General features: G+C 43.6%; 1 protein-coding gene across 3 annotated transcripts in view; it reads right to left on the bottom strand.

The window, feature by feature from the left end:
• The window catches only part of MAGI2 (membrane associated guanylate kinase, WW and PDZ domain containing 2), a 1,381,189-nt gene that overhangs the window by 524,746 nt on the left and 835,318 nt on the right, over positions 1-21,125 (bottom strand). The window lies entirely within an intron of this gene.

Below are 21,125 nucleotides of genomic sequence, written 5' to 3'. Positions count from 1 at the left end.
AAAATGATCAGTCATAAGAAGAAGTCTGAGAAGCTGTCCCAGTCTAAGGAGACATCATAATCACATGTAATAGGGTATTCTGGGTGCGAATGTGAATTAGAACAAGGACAGTAGGTTAAAAACTAAGGAAATTTGAATTAAGTATGAACTTAGGTCAATTAAAATGGATCAACATAGTTGATTAGTTATAAAGAGTGTACCATTCTTATGTAAGATCTGAAGAGGAAAAATGAGATGAAACTCTGTACTACTTTTAAAAGTTTTCTATAAGTCTACCTGTATTCTAGAATTAAAAGTACATAAAAACTACCATAAGAGTAGAATGAAGACCATCCTTTAAAGTCAGAAGAGGGAAGTTTTTGAAATAAAACTGCTGGGAAAAGTATAAACGGCAGCCGTACCCCAGAGAAAAAAACCCCAACATGGCGCCTAAGGACTTCTTCTTCCTACCTTCTTCTTTTCTGCAGTGGCACGAAAAGTTCCCGCCCTTGTGAACTCTCCCGCTGGTGCCAATTTCAAATCTCGCTGGCGGGGAACTTTAGCCCCAATGAGAGCTAATTCCTGGGCGCGGGAGCTGATATCTGGAAGAACTTGCCAATAAACGGGTGGCCTGCCATTTATCTAAGCCCTACCATCTCCCCTTTAGTCCTATATAAGCACACAGCTTTTTGCAATAAAATTGGAATTCTCCCGGCGAAGTGTCTTTGCGTGGGGAATTCTTTCATTCTGGTGCCCCGTGTGAGGAGACGGGTGAGCTCTTTCCAACAAGAGCCCCGTCCCCTGCTCCGCGGAAGACACTCCGCCCTGGTCCGCGCTGTTTTCAGACGCAAGCTTCCCTGCACTCACCACTGATCCGACCATAGGTAAGCTTCCCTTGACCCCGGCTCGCCAACTCCCTTGGGGCTAAAAGCTGGTACTGTGACCATGATCGTCCAGCACACTCCAGACACCCGGTGGGGGGAGGGAATTCACACCACTAAGACCTTTACTGGTTGCAGTGGACCCTCTGGTGATCCATTTCCCTTCGGGGCGTGAGGCTTCTGAGTTTACACGAGAGGTTCTATGGTTTTTTTTCCTCCTCCGCTGCCGCTGCCGCTGCTGCCGGCTAGAGTTGCTGTTTCCTGCGGGGCTGCTGTATCTGGCTGAAGATGCCTTTCTACTCGGGGAAAACTGAACTCCCGGCCTGTAACTGCGTTCCACCGGAGCCAGAGTTCTGTTTTCATTACTGACTTTTCCGCTGTGGTCGAAAACTTTCCTGACGTCAGGTTGCCCGTGGCTCCGACCCCATTGGGTCTCACAGATCGCACTTTACTGGTGATGACCAGGTAGTGCCCTCTGTAGTTCCTGGCGACGGCTGGTCATTTTGGGGATGCCCACCTGACCCCCGTTCGCCCAGGGCTTCCTGGAAGCCGTTCCAGCCCGGGTTTTCCCTTTGTCTCTCTCACTTACGCTTATTCTCTCTTTCTCTCTTCCATCTCTCCCTGTGACTATGGGCACCTCTTCGTCTGTACCTGAAGCCTCACCTCTCAAATGTTTAATAAAAAATCTGGCCACACTCTCCCTCACACCAGACATCAAGCCCAAACTTCTAATCAAATTCTGTACCCAAGATTGGCCTACATATCCACTAGATAATGGCAATCATTGGCCTCCAGAAGGCTCCTTAGATCCAAACCTCCTTCGAGATCTTTTTAACTACTGCCAGCGTCTGAAAAAGTGGAGGGAGATTCCCTGCGTTGAAGGTTTTAGCCTTCTCGCACAGCACCCTGCTCTCTGCTCCTCCTGCTCTCCTTCTCAAGTCCTTCTTGCTTGCAAACCCCTCCCTTCCCCTACTTCTACTCCTGACTTCCCAGATTCTTCCTCATTCGACCCAGCAGATGAACCCCCACCTTATCCCCCAGCCCCATGTGCTCCTTCTCTCCCGCTATACCCTCCTCTTCCTCCACCTGGTTCCACGGATCCTCAGCCTTCCGTTTCATCCCCCTCCCCTCCGCCCTCTTCTGCCTGCTCCACCTCCTCCTCCGCAGAGACACCCCCTTCCCCTCCCTCTCCTTCCTGTCCACCGCCTGCCTCTTTCAGTTCTCCTGTTACCAGGTCTAAGGGACTCCTTCCCACCCCCAAGACAATCGCACCCCTTCGTGAGGTAGCTGGTCCCGAGGGTGTCATCAGAGTCCACGTGCCCTTCTCCATGTCGGACATTACTCAGCTAGAGAGGAAGCTAGGCTCATTTACCACTGACCCCACCACTTACATTCGGGAGTTTCAATGGGTCCTGCAAGCATATAGGCTCACTCATCATGACATCTACATGCTCTTGGCCAATACACTTCTCCCCGAGGAAAGGCGACGGGTCTGGGAGCTAGCCCAAGCCCATGCTGATGAAAATCATAGGACCAATCCCAACCACCCCACGGGCCCTCATGCTGTCCCAGAGCAGGATCCCCTATGGGATTATAATACCCCTGAAGGCTTGCAGTCTCATGACATTTTTACATCCTGCCTCTTGGCGGGCCTGAAAAAGGCCACCCGCAAGGCTGTTAACTTTCAAAAGGTGCAGGAGGTCATTCAAAGAAAGGAAGAAACACCTTCAGAATTCTTGGATAGACTAACCAAGGCCCTTCAACAGTACACAAACCTTGACCCAGAAACCCCTGATGGCTGTCATGTCTTAATGACATATTTTCTGGCCCAAAGCTACCCTGACATTAAAGCCAAGCTTTAAAAGCTTGAACAGGGCCCTGCTACTCCTCAGACCAAAATCCTCGCTGTCGCTTTCAAGGTTTTTCATGGTGGAGAGGATGAAAGCGAACGCCGTAGGCAGAGGGCTGAAAATGCCAAGTTCCAAATGTTGGCCCAGGTCATTCAGAGAAGGTCATCACCACGCCATCCTAATAAGACACCCCCTGGAGCTTGCTTCAAATGTGGTAAGGAGGGACATTGGGCCAAGGATTGTCCTTCGCTGAGGACACCCTCCACCCCCTGCCCAAAATGCCACCAAAGGGGACACTGGGGGGTGGACTGCCCAACAACCCGGAAGGGAGGTTGGTCAGCCGCCCGGCAACCCCAGCCTCTCCTGGGCTTGGCAGCGGAGGATTGACGGAGCCCTGGGCCTTCCCTCCCGACTATTACCATCAAGAAGCAAGAGCCTAGGGTCACCTTCCTGGTGGATGGACGCTTCATTACCTTCCTCTTAGACACGGGTGCCGCTTTTTCGGTCTTGAGGGAGTATTGGGGTCCTACCACACCCTCAAAAACTCCTATTGTCGGGGTAGGAGGTAAACAGATTTTCCCTCGAAACCCCCCCCCCTTATCATGTTATATGCAGGGATACCTTTTGTCCTTCACACACTCCTTTCTCGTTATGAGCCATTGCCCCACTCCCCTTCTGGGAAGGGACATACTCTCACTATTGAAAGTCACCATTCACATATCACCCCACATCTCTCCTACCTCTCATTTCCTCATGATGTTCCTAGGGGCAGATACACCTCCTTCACACAATCTTCCACAACTATCTAAACCAGTTAATCCTGAGGTTTGGGACACAACTACACCCTCCATGGCTAAATGCAGTCCTATTCATATTGTCTTACGGGACCCTTCAAGATATATTAGTCAACCACAATATCCACTCACAACCACAGCCCTCCTCAGATTAGAACCCATCATCCAAGATTTATTACAAAAGGGATATCTTAGGCCTACACACTCTCCTTTCAACACCCCCATTCTGGCAGTCAAAAAACCTAATGGGTCCTACAGGCTGGTTCAAGACCTTCGCCTGGTCAACTCCTCTGTGGTCCCCATCCACCCACTAGTGCCCAACCCTTACACTCTCCTCTCTCAGATCCCTGCCACTACTACCCACTTCTCAGTCCTAGATTTGAAAGATGCATTCTTTTCTATTCCCTTGTCCTCAGAATCTCAGGATATCTTTGCTTTTACGTGGACTGACCCTCACACCCGCCATTCTCGTCAGCTTACCTGGACTGTCCTCCCACAGGGATTCAGGGATAGCCCCCATCTCTTTGGCCAAGTTCTTGCCCAGGACCTCACATCTTTTCACCCCACCTGTCCTGACTCTACTCTCCTTCAATATGTCGATGACCTTCTTCTATGTAGTCCCTCTTGGGAACACTCTCAATCCCACACCGCCCAGCTTCTTAATTTCCTAGCAGACAAGGGATATAGGGTGTCTCCCCACAAGGCCCAGGTTTCCCAGTCTTCTGTCACCTATCTTGGTTTTCACCTCACACCCGGGAAAAAGGAAATAACACTGGATAGGAGACAACTCCTCTCTAATCTTCCAGTGCCCCATACGAAAGCCGAAATACTATCATTCCTAGGACTAGCAGGTTATTTTAGGGCCTGGATCCCAAATTATTCTCTTCTAGCCAAACCCCTGTATGACCTAGCAAAGGGACCCCCTAGTGAATCTCTTGCCTCCTCCCCCAACTACCACTTCCGCAGGCTTCAGCAACTCCTCTTAAAGGCACCTGCCCTTCACCTTCCTAATCTTTCAAGACCATTTCATCTATATGTCCATGAAAAAAGGGGGCAAGCACTTGGGGTCATAGGTCAAAACTATGGGCCTACATTTGCACCTGTGGCATATTTGTCCAAGCAACTAGACCCTACCATCCGTGGGTGGGCCCCTTGCTTAAGAGCTCTGGCTGCTGGACAAATTTTACACAAAGAAGCCTCTAAGCTGACTTTTGGGGCCCCTTTAACTATCCACTCCCCACATCACTTGAAGGATCTTTTAGCTTATAAGGGCCTTCAAACCCTTCCTCCATCCAGAGTTCTGTCACTCCTCACTTCCTTTCTGGAAAACCCTAATATTACATTCCTCCCCTGCTCTGCACTGAACCCTGCCTCACTGCTCCCAACGACTCCCACGTCTGACACACCAACTCATAATTGCTTGGAAACCTTAGATGATTTCCTCCCCTGTCATCCTTCCATTTCTGAGGGACCACTCACCAAGCCTGACCTTATCTGGTTCACTGACAGCAGTTCCTTTAGGCAGAAAGGCACTCATTACTCTGAATACGCTGTAGTTTCAGCCACTGAGATTATAGAGGCCAAAGCTCTGCCTTCAGGAACTACCAACCAGCAGGCTGAACTCATAGCAGCCACTCGTGCCTGCCTTCTAGCTCAAGGCAAATCCCTCACCCTTTATACTGACTCAAAATATGTCTTCCATATTCTATTATCCCATGATGCAATATGGAAGGAGAGAGGCCTACTTACCACCAAAGGTAATGCGATCACTAATTCGGCTCTTATAACCAATCTGATAGAGGCCTCCCACTTACCCACCCAGTTGGGAGTTGTCCATTGTAGGTCCCATCAGAAGGATGGCTCTCTTATCACTGAGGGCAACGCCAAGGCTGACCAGGCAGCACGAATGGCTGCTACCACTTCCAATTATGGCCCCCCTGGGGGACATATAATGGCCACCTTAGACAGCTCATCTGAAGCCCCTACTTCTTTCAGTAAGAACAAGGACTTTTTCGAGTTCCTTCATACTCTACTCCATTCCAACTCTCAGTCTTTGACCCTCTTTTTGCAGAGCTTCTTTTCCCCTCACCCCCTCTGATAAAGCCATGCTACAGAATATAGCCTCTAATTGTCAGATCTGTCAGCGGACCAACCCTCATACTCCTTTAAGGCCTAAACCTTTCCCCTCCCACCAAGCTCGGGGACACACTCCTGCTGCTGACTGGCAGGTAGACTTCACCACCATGCCCACAGTACGGCGCACTAAATACCTCCTTGTCTTTGTGGACACCTTCTCTGGTTGGGTTGAGGCATTTCCCACTTCCAATAAAAAGGCTTCCACTGTAGCTTCAATCTTACTGACAGACATCATCCCTAGGTATGGTATGCCCACTTCCTTACAATCTGACAATGGTCCTGAGTTTATTTCTAAGATCACACAAAAGGTCTCTCAAGCCCTCTCCTTCAAGTGGCATTTCCACCGTCCATATCGCCCCCAGGCTTCAGGGAAAGTGGAAAGGGTAAATCGGACTCTAAAGGAAGTCCTTACCAAATTGACAATGGAATTAAACTTAGACTGGGTCAAACTCCTTCCTTTGGCTTTGCTTCAAATCAGAGCTCTCCCTAAGAAACCATCTTTACTGTCTCCCTTTGAGATAATGTATGGAAGACCTCTTATACCCCCTGGGTTGGTCGTTTCACAAGGACCTCTCACCCGAGATTTGTCTTTGCCTCTCTTGTTTCATCTCCGCTCGGAACTCTGGAAATATCAAGACTGGCTTCTTCCGGACCCAGTCTCCTCTCCAAACACTCCTCCCTTAACACCTGGAAGTCTAGTCTATTATAATACCCCAGAGGAGAAAGGGCCTCTTACCCCAAAATGGGAAGGCCCCTATCCTGTCATTCTCTGTACCCCCACCGCTGCCAAACTCTCCTTACCAGACAACCGTCTCACTCCCTGGATTCACATTTCTAGGTTGAAGCCATATCACCAGGAGGCCCCACCTGCTGATGACAGGACCACCCCAGAGGAACTCCAAGAATCACCTCCTGAACCTCCCCTTTACTCCTGCTCTCCATACCCATCTCACCCCTTTAAGTTGCGGCTCACACGGTGTTCCCCATAGCCCAATTCCTCTTAAAGAAGGCACAATGAGCTTTCCCAACACCTCAGTCTTCTCTCTCTGCTTGTTTTTTGTGCTCTGCTTCTTTTCTGTGCTCTGTTGGGACTGGTCTTTACCCTTCTCTCCTACCATGTATCTATTCACTCTTCGGGAACGATACTCAGAACATGGCATGCTGAAGGTCCGCAAAGTGGATGCAACTACTTGCTTCATCCACAACTGTACCTCTATTTCCCTAAAATTGTCACCTTCCAGGACCTTCGTCCCTGGTAGCTGGAACTGGCCTTTCATTTGCTTCCTTTTTGATCAAACCAAAGGCTATTGCCATTGGTGGCCTGAGATATATAATGGGTGCCCCTATTGGTCATGCAGGTTCCAAGATGAACGTGGTAGCTATTCTTACCACTCACTTGGTTACCCTGTAGGATGGACTTCTAGTTACCTAAAATGGCATAAAGGCTCTTCATCCGATAACCATGGATGGTATACTTTAGATATGCCTGACCCCAAGGCCAAACGTTGGGACTATGTTGAGTTTGCTGTCTATGCTCAGACAACCTCAGCCAGACCCACAGGGTGGATGACTGTTGGCCGCACCCTGATTACGCCACCTAAGGCAACCATTCAGGTAGTCGAACACATCAAGGAGTTAGAATCAAAACTTCAAGATCCTATCCATAGCCCATCCAAAGAGGATTCAGAGCCTTCAACCCCCTCAGGCCTCCCTCCCACATGGCTCAATTTGCTACACCAAACTCTTCAATTATTAAACTCCACCCCTCTTTCTGTGCCTACTTCTCAGTGCGTTCTCTGTGCTTCACTTAGTCATCCACTTCTAGCAGCGGTCCCATTAGCAGCAGGAAATATTTCAGCAAAAACCTACAATTTCTCTAAGAAAGGACAACCCCTACACGTGACACGTATCCCACTATGGGAAAGTTATTCCACCAATACTTCATTTCCTTTCATCTTTTTCCACCCGCCAACAATGAATCCTTTACCCATTTGTTCCTTGAGCTATATCACCCCATTGAGCCCTGCGTTTATGCAACCTGGACATTTCCTCTGGTGTAACGGGTCTTTAAGTACCTCAACAATCAATGTCTCTGGCACCTGTTTCTTGGTTACTGTAGTCCCTCAGCTGTCTTTATATACTCCCACCGAATTCCAACAGTTGGCCCTACCTTCCCGCACCCGTAGGGCAGTCTTTCTGCCGGTTCTGGTAGGCCTCACTTTAACAACCTCAGTGGCGAGTCTCGGACTCTCTGGTGGAGCTATAGGTCATGCTCTATGGGCATCCAATGACCTACAACAAAAACTGCAGGAAGCACTCGATACCACTGCTGAGTCTCTGGGCTCCTTGCAGTGGCAGGTTACTTAATTGACACAAGTGGCTTTACAGAACCGAAGAGCGATTGATCTTCTCACTGCAGAAAAAGGGGGTACATGCCTGTTCCTCAGAGAGGAATGTTGCTACTATGTTAATGAGTCTGGGCTAATAGAAAAAAATGTTGTTAAATTGCAGGAATTATCAACCCAATTGCTCAAACCCACCTCCTCTAATCCCATAACGGGGTTCTTCCAATCTTCTCTTGCCACGTACTTACTACCTATCTTGGGGCCCCTTATTGGGATGCTCCTTTTCTGTGCTCTCTTTCCCTGCATAATAAAGTTCCTTCAAACTCAATTGTAGAAAATTTCTAATCAAACTTTCAACCAGCTTCTGCTTAGGCACTACCAGCCTCTGATGACCAATGAACCCCCAACATCTCCAAGAGAACAGTTCACTCAGTGCTGAAGCTCCCTACCAGGCACGATGGAATGCAACAGACATCAGACAGCGGGAGACAATGAGCTCGGAGAACCTCTTAATCTGCCATCCTGGATTCATGAGTCTTTATGTCCTTTTAAGCCTCCTCATGGCCCTTGGCCTCTTCTCTGTCAGTCCCCCAACATGGAACTTCTGCCAAAAATTGACCTTTGCTTTAATCTTTATCTTCATTCTGTTTTTATTCGCTCTGATCTTCTTCAGGTGCTGGTGACGCCATGTCCAGGCAATGCTTCCAGTATTTCCTAGAGTCTGTTACAGGACCAGTGGCTGATACCAACAATCTCCTCCATCCAGGACTGGTTTGATGCCATCAACGACTTGTGGCTTCAGGGAACTTTCATAGACTTCACCCCTATGGAAGTAGCTGTCTATAGCCACTGGGTTTTATTTCTGGCTGCCATGATATCCCCAGACCTGCCCCCCGAAACATTCCTCCACTTCCCTTTCTAGGCCCTACGGCGCCCCCACACAGCAGGAAGCAGCCAGATCTGACTAACGACGCCCCAATTCCTAAGAAAACAAAAAGGGAGGAATGTTGGGAAAAGTATAAACGGCAGCCGTACCCCAGAGAAAAAACCCCAACATGGTGCCTAAGGACTTCTTCTTCCTACCTTCTTCTTCTCTGCAGTGGTGCGAAAAGTTCCCGCCCTTGTGAACTCTCCCGCCGGTGCCAATTTCAAATCTCGCTGGCAGGGAACCTTAGCCCCAATGAGAACTAATTCCTGGGCATGGGAGCTGATATCTGGAAGAACTTGCCAATAAACGGGTGGCCTGCCATTTATCTAAGCCCTACCATCTCCCCTTTAGTCCTATATAAGCACACAGCTTTTTGCAATAAAATTGGAATTCTCCCAGTGAAGTGTCTTTGCGTGGGGAATTCTTTCAAAAACAAAGCAACATGTCTTTCTATAATGCACTTTTTACCCCCTGCTTTGCCACATACAGGTGAGGACTAAGATTCCAGACCAGTTGACTGTTTTTTGGTACACAGTGGTGTCTACCATTCTGGGCTACTTATTTTGGGGATTGTTGTGATATATTCAATCTGCTCCTTCCCTTGAGACACTTATAATTAAAATTTTATACATGAATTTAGTATTTTTGACACTTCTCTCCAAAATTCAGAATACGATACTTCTAAGTATGGCATGCTAAGCACATTGGACTCAAGGAGACCAAGGGGGCCTCAGAAGCAAGGTCTCTCAGATCTTCTCCTGCCCTTCATTGTCTCATATCTCCTTTCTTTTCCCTTCAAGGCACATCATCGTAACTAGAACTCCTCCCTACCGTGGAGAGTTATAGAAGTTAGAACTCTTTCCCCAAAGCAAGCCAAAAAGCCCTAGAAATACTTTCTGATCTACCTCCCCTGAAAGTTGGACTTAAGATCCTCATTCCAGATGGATCCTGCCCATATCTGGGGGAAGGAATGCAACACAGAAGGGCAAGGAGAATCTCAAGACACAGGCCCTATAGAGTTCCCTTCAGTGTACTACCACTGTATCACATTCTTTTGTCCAATCACATTTCTCCATAACTGTTCCTTCCTTCATCACATGTAGCATAAAAAATACACAATTTCTCCTGGCTCCATTCATTTATGAAGGCTCCCATTGTCAATTGAATTTGTTGTGCCTTTTCTCTTTTAAACTGTTTTGTTTTGGTTTTGCTTTTGTTCAGCAGTGAACATTATACTGTGCAAGAAAAAAACATAGTATTTTTCTCCCTTCCGCTTGACACTATTGAAGACAGATTTAAAGTTAGGTAGTCAGTGTAGTTAGGTAAACCGGGTCTAATATCGAGTGAAATCTAAAATGGAGGCCATGCTGAGAATGACTCAGGGAAAACACAGGACAACTCATGGAATGTTAATGAAGTCCCAAAGAGGCCCTAGGCCAAATTCCACCTCAAAGAAGTATTAATGAACAGCCCCCAGCAAACTTAAAGATAGCCCATCACAAAGAAGTGTCCCACCCCTTGGGCCTTCCAACCTACGTTCCATCCCCAAAACTATAAGAAGGGGAAACAACCGCACTTCCACGGATTCCACCTCTTGGGTCCCCTTCTTCCTCTGGGAGAAGTCTTTTCTGCTGTCCTTTAATAAACTTCTAATTTCTACTCTGACCTTGCCTCGGCGTGCTTCTTTGGTGTTATTCTTCAACATCGGGGAAGCAAGGACTCTTCACCGGTCAACAGCGGTATCACTATGTTTTCCACATGTTAGGTTCTAAGGAATTCAGAAACTTTCTATGTGACTTACTTGCATTTTTTTAATCCAATTGGAAAAATAAATGAAATATGTAGCCTAAACTTAGATTTTACTAAGTATTATGGAAAACAACTCAAATAGACTAATGTGATAAAAATGATTCTAAAACATGAGAAACCTGGAAACATGGAAGGTTATATCTCTGTTCAAAATAAAAATAACAACAAATGAGATATCAGTTCTTGGCTAAAAATGTAAGATTGAGATGAGGCAGCAATATAACATAATTATGAATTAGAAATAGACAATATCATAAAGGTTGAGTCAAGTTTAAGAAAAAATTAAAATTATTGGATTTATGGGTATTTTATTGTCCTCATTTTGTCACAGGAGAAGAGATCTCTCTGGAGAAGGGTACAAGGAGTTCCCAGAGGAGAGGGTTCCCCAGTATCAGTGGGGTTCTTGGTATATGGTGAAGAAAAAGAATTTCAGCAGGAGCCAGACAAAGGCATATACAGAAGTTGACTTAGGAAGGTGGATACGCATCCAAGGGAGAATGTGGGCTGGATTGTCTCAAGAGTGAGAAGCAGCCCTGACTTGGGCTGGGGGTCCAGTATTTATGGAAGGGCTATATTAGGGGTCAGACTGGGGACTGGAAGTGGAGCCACAGTGAAGCCACACAATTTCCTGTCAGTTTTCCCTGTACTTGCATTTTTTTTCCTTCTCATTCTGCAAGTGCATGGGCCAAGGGCATGTTGTTCAAGATTTACAACTGTGCTTTTTGCATCTCAGAGGCTTGTGGTCATTTCCTTCAAGATTCAGTATTTATCCTAAATCTCTATCTCAATTTTATTTCGTAAATTATCTGTACTGGTCATATAATAGTTCCTTAATTAGAAAAATTAAGTTACATTTTAAAAGGAAAATAGATATTATCATAAAAATAATTTAGCTTAAGGTTATTTAGAAGAGAGATCTATGTTCTTATTTTGGGTTCATTAGTACAATTAGATACTATTGATCATACATAATGGGCCCAAGAAAAAGACATTCAAATCTATTCCCTATGTTTGCATATTTTATTGGTTTTCAGTTCAAGCAGGGAAAATTTGGGAGGATGGAAGGATATTTCTTTGGATGGTCATAAAACATAGTTAAAAGTTAATGATCTCTCTTCTGTTTGTGTTTTTAACATAATAATAAAAATCTCAAAAATCTATAAACATCAAGAAAGAGGATCCTGAGAACAAAACAAAAGATCCTGTGGAAGAAAAACTTAATTTTTTTTAGAGTGTTGAAACACAGTGAATTTGTTCTCTGGAGGCCAAAAAAAAAAAAAAAAAAAAAGAAAGAAAAGAAAAGAAAAATTTAAGAACAACTTCTTCATGATGGGAATGGAAGCTGAAGGGTAACTCCCTAACCTAGCAGGGGCCCAGGAAGCTGAGATCAGGAGATTGTCCACTCCCTAGGTGGGGTTGCACAGGCTAAAAAGTCTACATATATACATTCCTGACTTTTATCTCACTTTGCTATTCTCTTCTCCTTTGAAGGCCTTACTCTCCTTAATAGATTTGAAAAATAAAACTTTTGAAACAATGATTTTCTTCTTTCTTCCTTCAAAGATAGCTTTTTTTTTTAACATTTATTTTTTAGTTTTCGGTGGACACAACATCCTTATTATTATGTGGTGCTGAGGATCGAACCCAGTGCCCCATGCATGCCAGCGCTACCGCTTGAGCCACATCCCCAGCCCATGAGCCACATCCCCAGCCCAAAGATAGCTTTGAGTACAACCTCTTTCCTACCAATTTGACTGGGAATATTTCTGGGACAGTGAGTCCTACAGCCTTGGCCCTCCCTTCCCCACCCCCAGGCACTACTGCTGCCACCTGATAACAGTGTTATGAAGATGAAAATCTTGCATATCATAAAAATAAAATGCATGAATGTTACATAAAGCAAATGGAAATCAATGTAACAACATTGATATATTAAACATGAGTCTGTGAATGGGGGAGATGGATGTATAGAGAGACAAAAAGAAAAGTGGATACATGAGGGAGGGAAAGAAGTGAAAAAGCTAGAAAGGATAAATGATTAAAAAAACAGAGGAAGAATTGAGGAGCCAGAGTAAAAGACTGATTTATACACAGAAATTGAAGGGGGGAGACAGAGGAGGAGGGAATGAGAGGAAGAAAGAGAACTCCTCAGGAGATTCTAAATTGAATGAGCTGTCACACTCTGGTGTCTGGAGCTGCAGAATGTTAAGACCTTTTATTCCTCTATTTGAAATGTTAATTAGTTTATTAACCACTGTTCCTGGCTTTCACTTGGAGGGAGGGTATTATGTCTCAAGGTGGACTGGTGCCTTAGCAAAACAAAAGGCCCCAATCTTCCAAAGAAACCTTTCCCTCCCACCCAATACCCTCTTCTCCTTGGTTGGGTATTTTCATATTTGGTTTCCGGGAGGGTTTCCCCTAAAACTTTTTGTCTCCACTGCCTGGAATGTCCTCAGCAGTGGAGACTTAGGCCCCTCCAGAGTCAGCCTTCTGCTCACACATCACAACTCATCTCTGTGGCTAAACCCTTTGTGAAGTTTTTCCCAAGTCCAGGACTATAACAGCTAACTTTCCCGGTGAAGCCAGATTTAAAGTTAGGTAGTCAGTGTAGTTAGATCGGGTCTAATATGGAGTGAAATCTAAAATGGAGGCCATGCTGAGAATGACTCAGGGAAAACACAGGACAACTCATGGAATGTTAACGAAGTCCCAAAGAGGCCCTAGGCCAAAGTCCACCTCAAAGAAGTGTTAATGAACAGCCCCCAGCAGATTTGGAGATAGCCCATCCCAAAAGTCCTTCCTGCCCACCTTTGGCCCACCTGTGTCCTAATCCTTCCAACCCACATTCCATCACCAAAACTATAAAAAGGGGAAACAACCGCACTTCCACGGATTCCACCTATTGGGTCCCCTTCTTCCTCTGGGAGAAGTCTTTTCTGCTGTCCTTTAATAAACTTCTAATTTCTACTCTGACCTTGCCTCGGTGTGCTTCTTTGGTGTTATTCTTCAACTTCGGGGAAGCAAGGACTCGTCACCGGTCAACAGCGGTAACACAGGTAGACTACAAGCTCCACGAATACAGCGAGGATGCTGATCTGGTTCACATCTATGTTCATGTCACAGCAGTGACTGACAGAGAAAGTACTCAATACTTACTAAATGTATGAGTGAATAGTAATAGGTATGGATGGATTAATAGTGTGGGAGACCAGAATATGCCTCCCTCAAATATGAGGGGGTTATAACGAGCTGAAGACAATAAGCAGCAGATGCCTGAAAGCTCCCTGTACCTGCCCTGCACCACCACCCCATTTGCTTAAAAGTAGGACATAGACTCACAGAGATAAAAAATATCCTGCTGCCCCTTCTACCAGGGAGAACAAAGGTTAAACACTGATGACAACTTTAGACACTTATAGGCCTGGAGATGGTACCAGAGTAACTTACATGAACAAGCTGCATTCACTGGCCTTTAGCTGCCATTTATTTGCCTTCCCACACTACCACCTTCCCACAAGAGCCTTAAAGTCCTTTTCCTTTGTCTTGTCATTTCTCTAAAATTTTAATTGTACTTTGTTGAAGATGTCATATGAAGTGGAATCCAACGCCACCTCTTTGAAGACTACTCATTCTCTGTATGTATGAAATATATGTGTTAATAGACTTGCTTTTGTTTTTCTCTTGTTAATCTGTATTTTATTATAGGCATCTGTTCCAATTAAAAACCTAAATAAGTTATTCTCCCCCTTTACTAGTCTGACATGTCTGTTTCTAACTAGATTATAAGATACTTGACTACAGCAACCAATTACTCACCTGTTCATCTCCAATACCCAATATTTTTTTTTACCTGTCATATAATTAGACTTGCCAATGAGTGAATGAGCTAATGGAGCAGAGTTTCAAGCCCAGGGCTGGGGTGGGAGGATTATGTGCAAGTACCTTGATGGCAATGGCAACTCATGGGTGCCTTGCCTTCTCTTACCAAAGAGAGCAGAGATGTGACTCTAGTCTTTTTCTGTCACCAGGGGAGATGCTTCCCATGTGCTCAGGGCCATTTTATTCATACATTGCACACATCACTGCCATTAGTATACTGGTTTATCCACTCAAGGTCTGTGCTTTACAGTAATGTAAAACCACCAGAGTGGGTAAAGGTATGCATAGCAGAATATGGTTAGAACTTAGGTGATGTATTAGCAGTAGGGACAATAGAAATGAGAGCAACTTGTAAGAGCAGCAACATTACGTATACAAAGTATTCTCAAGAGAAAAATCACAGAATAGTTGAAAAAGTACAGGAATGAAGATTTTTCCCTATGTTTACATGATTTGGTATGTAGGGGAAAAGAAAAATTCATCTCTCTCTCCCCTTGTTAGTTTCATAGCTGAGTCTACTATAACAAAAATCAGACTAAAAAGAGAAGAGCATATAAATACATTTAAGTTTTTGGTGACATAGGAGCCTTTATAAGAAGACCCAAAGAACCAGGGAAACGTGTGTATTTTTACACTGTCTGATGAAGAATTAGACAGTTGTGCAAATGTGTGATTGGATAAAGGGGGTATGATCTCATGGTAATAAAAATAGGGAAACTTGGTAATACCTGTTCCTTCAGATTCTACTCTATATCCCTGTGTCTTCAGAGATAAAGACATTCCTGTCCTCCAGGTGTATGGTAGGCATCTCTCATATGAGAAAGTCTTATGACCTACTCGAGGAGAGGATCAGAAAATCCTTCTTAGGTTTTATCACCTGCTTCAGGGGAGAATGAGAGTGACCTTCATGTTTTCTCAAATGCCAACGTGCCATATCCTTTAGTAGTGTGGCCCAAACCTCATCAGGTTGCAAAAGCTTTCTTGCTCAGTTCAGCAATGAAAACTAATTCTTAAAAATGGCTTGGCATTAGAAATGTCATATGTAATCATATGACAACCAGGTTTCAGGCATAAGGTAAGAAAGGATTCTAAGAGCAACTGAGGCAGGAAAAAGAACTGGGATAGCCAGATGGGAAACTTAGGCCTTTCCAAAGTCAGGTTTTCTATGTAAGAGGGTTGAGAGACCACAGACAGGAGTCAGGCTTCATCAAGTTCAGGCTGATTCTTGCATAAGGACAGAAACTGATAGTGAAACATTTGTTGCCTAGTGCCCAGGCCTCCTCCAAAACTTGGATTTAAGGGTGTTGATGAGCTCATAGACACTGAGTATCTTACTCAGGATTGGGTCAAGGGCTACCTTTCTTAACCCTGTAGGTTCATATAAACCATGGACAACAGACACCCATTGGCAGCCCTCTCATGGGACCCCTCTCCCTTTGGGAGCTTTGCTTTCTTTATCTCTATTACTTTAATAGATCCTATCACTTTGCTCTCACCCTTGTGTCCATGGATTTCATTCTTCGTATTTATGAGACAAAGAACCCAACCTCATGGTTCATGCTGCACCATCCGATGGGACATGAAGAACAGAAGTGTCTGTGGCAGGCAAACATTACTACTAGATATACCTTTCCTCACTGAACAGGAGGTCTTCTACATGAGATCAGCAAAATGGCCATGCAATAGAAATGAAGGGGACTACGGCACTCTGGGTGTTGCAGAAAAGCAAAAAACACTTTGGAAATGGAACATGGATAGGGGTTACACCATTTCATTAGTATAATGGTAAAGGCCTGACTGGGAACAGTCCTCAGGAAATCATTTAACCTTTTCCCTGAGATTCAAATGGATATAACTCTAGATTCTGAGCCACATGTCAACCACAGTAGAGATGCAAAATGTAGGAATCTGGTACCTGAGCAAGCCCTTACAAGAGAGCCACCCAACCAGGAAACATGCATTAGATTGTGGCTTGAGCAAGGTATAAATTTGGGGGGGGGGTTATACTTTATTTATTTAACACTAAGTTTTCAGGACGTGTTTGTCATGGCAACTAGCATTATGTGAACTACAATAAAGATTTCTTGGGGAAAATGAAGCCAGTGATAAAGTTAGGTTTTGGAAGATGATTAGGAAAAAAATACAAAAACAAAACCAAAGAATGCTCATTTGATACTTTAGAAAGAACTCTTTCTGAATATGGCCCTGCCATTCATTAATTTACTGGGGCTTAAATAAATCACTTAAAATTAAAAATACTCAGTTTCCTTATTTGTGAAAAAAAATGTGTTTATATCAGGCTGTCCTTAAGTTAGTTTCTCCTTTAGGAAAATGTGAGTATAGAGGAACAACAGGGTTTATTAATGACCCACTTTGAGAAGACTTGCTAAAAACTTTAGGACACACTGGACGTGGTGGCACATGCCTGTAATCCCAGTTTTCGAGAGGATGAGGCAAGAGGATCACAAGTTTTAGTCAGCTTTTTCACTGCTGAAACTAAAGGATGTGACCAGAACAACTGTTGAGGAGAAGAGGTTTATTTAAGGGTTCCTCGTTTCTGAGGTCTCAATCCACAGACAGCAGGCTCCATTCCTTGGGCTCCAAGGTGAGGCAGAACATCACAGCAGAGGGAAGAGGCCCGCTTCATGATCAGGAATCAGAGGGAGGTCTCCACTCACTAGATATAAATATATACCAAAGCCACGCCCTAATTCCCACCTCCTCTAGCCACACCCTGCTACTTCAGTTACCACTCAATTAATCTCTATTAGGGAATTAAATCATTGATTGAGTTTAAGACTCTTACAACCCAATCATTTCTCCTCTGTACCTTCCTGCACTGTTTCAGACATGAGTTTTTGGGTAACAGACATGAACTTTTTAGTAACAGCAGCCCCAGCAAAAACAAAGCACTAAGAAACTCAGTGAGACCCATCTCAAAATATAAAATAGGGCTGGGGATGTGGGTCAATGGTTGAGTGCCCCCGAATTCAATCCCTGGTACCCAAACAAAAACAAAACAAAAACAACAACAAAAAGCTTTATGACAAAATACATATGAAATAGGGCTTATCCTGTTAACAGTAAACATGAGGCTCCTTCACCCTTCAAAACTTATTATGAAAAAAAAAGTAATGAATTCAAACAAAAATTCTCCTCCAAATCTATCAATGAACTGAAAACACATCTCCTTAAAAACATCCATCAGGGGACATGGTGCGACAAATTTAGATTAAAGCTGTATACTGCAAGGAGTAGCCAGAATGTCTAGAAGGACTGACCCAAACCCCTTGGGGGGAAACTGCAAATGAAGACTTGTCACTTGATTCATTTATAACCAGAATCAGTAATAATACACTGTGTTGTACTGAAGAAAGCAATCATAGATTGGCAGGAAAGAATGAGATGATAACCTAAAGGTCAGTTCCATTTCTCCTGTCTATGCTAATTGAGTCTTATGATGGAGAATTCAGGGGAAGCCAAATAGAGACCATTTCACCTTCTACATGGAGCCCAAATGCCCTTAGAGAATAAATTACACAATGTGTCTAAGCAGCCGAGGTTACAAAGCACAGTTTTATGATAGGAAGCTGACATAACCCATGTGTGATGGGGAAAAATGAAACAAACATAACAACAATAAATAACACGTAAACATCAGAGTCCTAAGTCCAAAGTTGAAAGGCTTGAAATAAACTCAGTCCTGGGGGATGTTTGGTTGTTTTTGAAAAAGAAGTTTTTAATTAGCACAGGAGTTGACCTTAAGAAAGGGGTTGTTAGACTAAGGGATGTGGGGAGAGTGCTCTAGTCAGTTCTCCAAAAGGAAAATGCTACTTTCTTACATAAAATCATGAAGGTCCCCAAAGCCCTTTGCATGGCATTAGTATAGAGCTCATGAGACATAGGGGTGATGAAGACAGAACGCAGTTTAAATCTAATGCAGTTGTAATTTAGGGAGAGGAGCAGTCATGACCCCAGAAATACTGCTGGGGGACTGAGGCAGGTAGCTGACATGACTCAGCAGGTAGCACTGAGCCTGGGAGGGGAGGCCACGTGAGGATAAAGTGCTGGCTGTCTTTGGATGTCGGCCAGACTCTGGCTCAAATCTTGATTCTAACACTAACTAGCTGCTTTCATGTTTAATGTTAATAACTTAGCTGTTTAATGGCAAGTTATTTAGCCACTCAATTTCCTTATCTATAAAATGAAAATAATGACATGCACCTCATGTCTTATGTCTTATGTTTTATGAGATTTAAATGCAAAAGTGCAGTGGGATGCCCAGGTTGGGTCTAAGCTTGAACATGCTGCTAGGATTTAAATATGTTTAGAAAATTCTGCTGAAATGGTGAAGTAAGCTATTTAGGGGCCTATTTACAGGTAAGATAAAGGAGCTTTCAAGAAAAGAATTTCTGAGGGAAGAACTACTTTGAGCTGGTGATAATATCAAGATTCAGAGAGGAAAAATGATTTTGTATACTGCTTGGGGTGTCTGCCACTCAAACCTATTGGGGGCCAATCTCTTAGATTAATATCTGCAACTTAGGGAGACCAAAGGTTATACCTACAACCAGAAAAGATGATTTTATTAAAATCCTTTTAGACTGGAAGACACAGGAACCCTTACTTTGATAATTATGTTAACATTATTCATATGAAAGAGAGGATTTTTCTTTCATTTAGACACTGATCATCATACCTGACTATCTGAAGTTTCCAGCACAATGATGACTGAACCCAAAAAGAACTTCAGTGCCCAACAGTTTTGACACCACCTGTATGCCACCAGAAATACTTTGAGAGGGGAATAGGAATACCTGGCAGAGCACTAATAGGCAGGGTCACTTTACAGTCTTGTATGATCAGGTGTGGGCACAGGACAGTGTCATGAAGATGAACACCTTTAACATTATTTGGATCCAGAGGATAGTGAGTCTGGAAAATGTGCATCAGCTGTAATACATTAGAGTTGCTCGCTTCCCGGTACTTTTCTGCTCTCTTTACGCTCTTCTTTTTTGCATTTTAAGGGGACAACCTGGATGCATATATGTGTTAGCTCTATTATTAAATAATTTCTGAATGCAGCAAATTGTACAACCTTGGTCAAGTTACTTAGTCTTTCTCAGCTTGTTAGCCAATTAGCAAAAAGGGAATTTTGTAACCTGCTCTACAGCCAAGCACCTGTACATGTAGATCAGCATTTCAACAGTTACCTGTAGTAAGTAGTCACAATGTTCATTGCCTCCATCTTTGAACTACTGAAGAACTCTATGCGATTAGCACCTCAGTACTGACATGGGAGGAACTTTATCTAGCTGAGCTGTGATAACTAGAAAAGTAGAAAAGACTGTGGACTCAACATCAGGAGTTCTAGTTAAGAGCCTCTCTCTTTGTTTTATCACATTCAAGAATATATTTGATCCTTTCAACACTGTGAATCTAACACGATGATTAACACTTTATGTATGTAGAAGTCAAGGCTCAAGATTTTCACAAAGGTAAATTCTACTTTAGACAATCAGGCAGACTGGATTTCAAGCAATCCACTATACTCTTTTCTCCTGCCCAGCTTCCACTTTTTTATTGTGATAAAATATTCATAATATAAAGTGTGACATTTTAATCATCTTTAGTAATACAGCCCAGTGGCATTAAGTGCACTCCCCTTGTTGTGTAACCATCTCCACCACCCAGGCCCAGAATGAGTTCATCTTCACAAACAAGCTCTCTGACCCTCACCACGCAAGCCCCTACCTCCACCCTTCTATTTATGTATCTATGAACATAAATATTCTAGGCAAGTGTATGTCATACAGCATTTGTCCTTTTATGACTTTTTCTTTCACCAGATATATTGTCTTCAAGGTTCAATCATATTGTAGCAAGTGTCAGAGTTTCCCTTCTTCTTAAGGTGGAACAATATATCATTGCATGTGTACACATTTTGTTTAATTAGCTACGCATCATGGACATTTGGGTTGTTCCCAACCTTTTGACTATTGTAAATGATGCTGCTATGACATAGGTCTACAAATATCTCCTTGAATATCTGCTTTTAATTCTTGTGCATATGTATCAAGGAGCAGAATTGCTAGATCTTTTTAATTGATTGAGAAGCCATTATAGTGTTTTCCATAGCAGCTATACCATTTTATTCCTACCCAAAGTGTGCAAATGTTCCAATTTCTCTACATCCTTACCAATATTGTCATGTATCTGTTTTGGGGGGATTTTGTTTGTTTTTGTTTTGATTATAATCATCCAGAAGGGTGTCCTGGCTAAGAGGATTGAAGAAAACTACAAAAATACCACAGAGTACTTAAAGCTGCTTATTATTTGTAAATTGCTAGTTATATTTAAGTTAACTTTGTCATCTAAATGCAGTTCATTTAAAACTGTGATTCACTTTTTCCTACCTTGGTTTTTAATTGTCTATAGATTTCTAGTTAATAGTATCTGTTTCAAAGAGTTTTTTTTTTTTCCTTTTTTAAAAGCATCTCAGATATATTCTTGGATTGCATTTG

The sequence above is a fragment of the Spermophilus citellus genome, assembly GCF_964194105.1.
Source record: "Spermophilus citellus genome assembly, chromosome: 3".
NCBI lineage: Eukaryota > Metazoa > Chordata > Mammalia > Rodentia > Sciuridae > Spermophilus > Spermophilus citellus.
Note: the sequence above shows the minus strand (reverse complement) of the source record. Positions and strands in the feature narration are given on the sequence as shown.